Source organism: Sceloporus occidentalis, unplaced genomic scaffold (genome assembly GCF_023333645.1).
Source record: "Sceloporus occidentalis isolate IW3139 unplaced genomic scaffold, rSceOcc1.0.p SCAF_79, whole genome shotgun sequence".
Taxonomy (NCBI): domain Eukaryota; kingdom Metazoa; phylum Chordata; class Lepidosauria; order Squamata; family Phrynosomatidae; genus Sceloporus; species Sceloporus occidentalis.
This window is the reverse complement of record NW_028317059.1, coordinates 2,715,521-2,720,000: the sequence shown is the minus strand read 5'-3', so window position 1 is coordinate 2,720,000 and position 4,480 is coordinate 2,715,521.

The following is a 4,480-nucleotide window of genomic DNA, read 5'->3' as shown; positions in this document are numbered from 1 at the left end:
AAAGGCTGGCAAAGGGAATAAAATTAGAAAATCACACTATAGGTGATATATGTTCCTTTCTTTCTCCTATAATAGTATACCCCTCTCCACACTTTATCTAATAGCCCCAAACAATCTATACATAATGTTTACTCCAAACAATCATTCTGCTTGTATTCTTCTCCTTGATTTGGCCAACAAATCTATATACACAATACATATACATTGTATGTATAAACACCCATACAACATACACACAAACTCACCAGAGAATTCTTAGTGTGTCTTTAATCTCTTTACTCCTCACTTCTTTCTTAATCCTCCAAATAACCTCCAACCCTGCTCATCCTCAGCTCTAATTACCACTCTTCCCATGCATCTAGGTATCTGCCCCACTTTATCCCCTCTCGTTTTCCATCTTTATCTATTTCCCCAACGTATTCTAAGTATCTAAACCTTTCTTATCTATCCCCTTTATTAAACCCCATTTCCATTTTAACCATATCCATTTGCTTTTCTACCTTACTCTTTTCTAAACAAATACCCCATCTCTTGTACCTCTTCTTCTTCTCTTCTGCAAGTCTTTCCTTCTGCCACAGACCCTCTCTTTCTCCGATGCTCCTCACCTTGATGCTGCTGTCCAGGGTGCTGAAGATGATTCCTTTTCTTTTTTATATGAAGCAGAGAGGAGGTGCGAGTCTAAGTATGGACAGGGGGTCTCTGTCTCATTAGGCAGTCTAATCTGGAGTGGGGGGCTCAGAGTACCCTGTCATATAGGGGTATCTATAATTCCTTTGTTTATAAGTGTAAGACAAGCCCAAATCTCTCCTTATATTATCACCCTATTCGATATTAGAACGATCTATATGTGATGTATCTATTGTAAGTGTCTCTGTGTTGGGGTAGATGGATTCAGTGCATCTCTTGTCTTTGTTCTCTGTCTGCACCTTCTGTCTATGAATCCCTGCACTCTAAGTGTGATGATCTTACTCTGTAAGGGTTCAGGGCAGTTTAATGTCTTATACTTTGTAGAATGCTCTGCACAGCTTTATATAGGGGTATGTCCTCTCTTTGAAGGAATCCATGCTCTGCTCACTATATTAGACATAAGCTCTCTGGATTGGGCTACCTACAATAGACTGGCTGTCTCTTTCTAAACGTGGGTCTCTTGCTCTGGATTTAATGTCCGTGCTGTGAAAGTGTATATGCTTTGAGTTGCCCCACAGTGCATGCAGGGGGGTATATTGGTAAGTGCAGTTGTACTCTGTATAGAGTAAGTGTAACTGTTGTAGGAATAATGTGATTCTCTCTCGCTGATGTGTGTTGGTATGAGGGTTCTTGCAGGGCACTAATGGTATAAGGGTCCGTGGAGTGCAGTTCTCAAGCTCCAGGCATTAGGTGGGTGGGCTGCCAGTCGATGCCCCCTGCCTCAGCTCCCTGCCAGCTCTCCTCTTCTCCGTGGTACATCTCCGGAATGTAGATGCCTCTGTACGAATCTCTGTCTCAGGCTGGGCTTCCATAGGAAGTTTCTTCCTCCGCCCCCGTCTCACTCCTTCTCAAACCGCTTCAGAGTCTGCCCCTAGGTTTCCTCCTTACAAATATCCTCGGAATATTTTCCTTCTCTCCCCCCTCTTTCTTTTTATATTTCCCTTCTCTCTCCCCCCACTTCTTTATATATTTTCCTTCTCTCCTCCTTTCTTTATATAATTCCCATTTCTTCCCCCTCTCTCTTTATATAATTCCAATTTCTCCCCCTTTCTTTACATATTTCCCTTCTCCCCTTTCTTTACAGATTTCCCTTCTCTCTCCCCTCTTTCTTTACATATTTCCCTTCTCTCCCCCTCTTTCTTTACATATTTCCCTTCTCCCCCTTTCTTTACATATTTCCCTTTTCTCCCCCTCTTTCTTTACATATTTCCCTTCTCCCCCCCTCTTTCTTTATATATTTCCCTTCTCTCCCCCCACCCACTCTATATATTTCCCTGTCTCTGCCTTTCTTCTTACTCTGTTCCACACTCTCCTGCTTCTCTGCAATCCCCCTCCTTCCAAGTCATCTTCCTTTTCACTATATTCTTTCCCCTTTTTCTACCAAATTATTTTCTTCAATATGATACAAAGTTGTATTCTTTCTAAACCATTTTCTTTTCCCTCTTTTATTTTATTTTTCTTGACTGTCCCTTTTTGTAACTTTTCCTTTTTACATATCTTTCTTAATATATTAAGGGCACATTCTTTTCAAGCCACGACTTCTTCCTTTTCAATAAATTGCAATATCTATATATTTGCACCTCTCTGCCATAGCAGGATTTCCATCTCTAGCTGTGCCCCTTCATCTATCTTACCTTTTGTCGACATGTCTCTTCCCATCCATCTGTCCATCACTCAGCTGCACATCTCTGTGTCTCCTGCTGTCCCCTCTGTCACAGCTTCAGTGACAGGATGTCCTCAGCTCCCTAGCTGGGAGATTGGGGCTCTTGTTATATTTAGCTCCCTGTACTAAGTGTTAATGAATTTGGGAATTACTGAAGCCCAAAGCTATGGGGTGTTGGGGGCCAGGAGCTGGAACAGGCCAGGACATGGTGTCTATGGCGTACGAGTGGTAGATAATTGTTGTGGCTCGTCAAGTGGAAAGCCCCTGCAGTGGCTTCAAATCAGGAATTAATATTTGCCCGTGACTGTGAAAATATGTCGCCTTTTGGTGCAGCAATTTAGATAGTTTAAGCCTCAAGCCGAGACCATTAGTGTCTTAAAATGTGCATTATCCCCCATTTAAGAAAATGGGGATTTTTGACATTCTTTCTTACGAAAGTTTTAGCGTTATCAGCCAAAACCTTAATAATGTGAAGAAATTTTAAATTAAACAAAATTATGACATTCTATACATAATAAAATTATATTATATAATTCATAAGGTCGGAATCCTAATAACATTATTAGGTAGAGACCCAAGGCATTATTAGATGAGTTACCCCAGTGCAAACCAACTCAGTTTTAAGGACTAGCCAGTAGGTTTTGTTTTTTTTTTCATTCCAACCAGGAATTAATTTCTTCCTCAATATATTTATATATGCAGGTTTTTTTTGGGGGAAAAAAAAGAAAATGGCGAGTGATACTTCAATCACTACAATCTTTCTCTTAAAGTTCCATGAAGTATGGATGTATAATGATAATAATAATAATCAGTAGCCAAATCCTGTAATTTCCATACTTTTATAGTACCACTGTCCACAGTAAGGTTGACTAACGGCAAAATTATCTGCAACAACCCAGCAGTCCAAGAAACACAGACTTCTTAGAACACCAAGAGACATTGGCCTGGACCTTATTTTAAGTCCAAAACAAAGATAATTATGGCAGAACCATTTCAGCATTATGACATTGCACAAAGGGCCACTTTGACATCTCATACTTCTCCAAGCATAGAACCTTCAGCAACCCTTTCATCTTCTTTACCTGTAATAGACCCCTAAACACAAGTCTTATAGGCTCATACCAATATATGGTTAGCAAATTGGTAGATGGGGAACACTTTCATCATATTTTACAGTTTACAAATGGGTCGCACAATTAGTATAATTAACACTGATCATTTCCACTCCATTTTTTCAGAGCTTTGTGCAATAGCGTTTCAATAATATTGACTCAGATTTTGATTCTATTGCAGACAAAAACATTTTTCAAACACAACTCTATCTAAGGCAGGCGGCTTTTCCGCTACACCTACTCAGTGAGCTGTAGTGTCTGTCTGTTCTAGCTTCATGATGGATAACATTAGTGGGAACATCTTATTACAACTGAAGTTATAAGCATACTATGCTGAAATATACAGTACTGATAGAAGGATAATGCATTACCTGCATGGACACATTTGGCAGAGTTGGGCAGATGGCATTACTAGGTCATATCCCCTTATGTTCTCCTTTTTCTCCTCCCTCCTTCCAATTTTTGCTTGGATTTACAGTATTGTTTCCAAGACTCAGGGGACACCATGATGTATAAGAGGCTGCACATTTAGCCACGTAAAAAGCCATTGAGCTTGTGTAATCCTGTAAAAGTAAATGAAATATAGCCATTGCTGTAAGCGGCCCCGTTGTAATTTGTATACAGAAAATTGAGCACAAAATAAGCATACAAGGATCAGAGCACCTCGGTAACAGGGCAAGTGAGATAGGTGAGCCCATCACAAGGAGTAGTAGTACATTATGGCAAAAGAGGAAATTGCCTTACTACGGCCTGTTGACCTTGGAGACACCTCATATGTAGACACAGCATTATTGAGGAGAAATGCAAACCAAGAGATCACCTACACAGATACAAATCATTCTTATGTATAAGTTTCAAGTTCAATGTTAAATTCCAATTTGTGCCTATTGTATTTTGATCCTCAGTATTATCTGAGATTTAAACCTTAATAGTTCCACATGAGCACCTCATCCACATGGAGAGTTCTATGTTGGAACAACCATGGATCCAGCTAAGGTCCTAGATCAAATATTGCCCA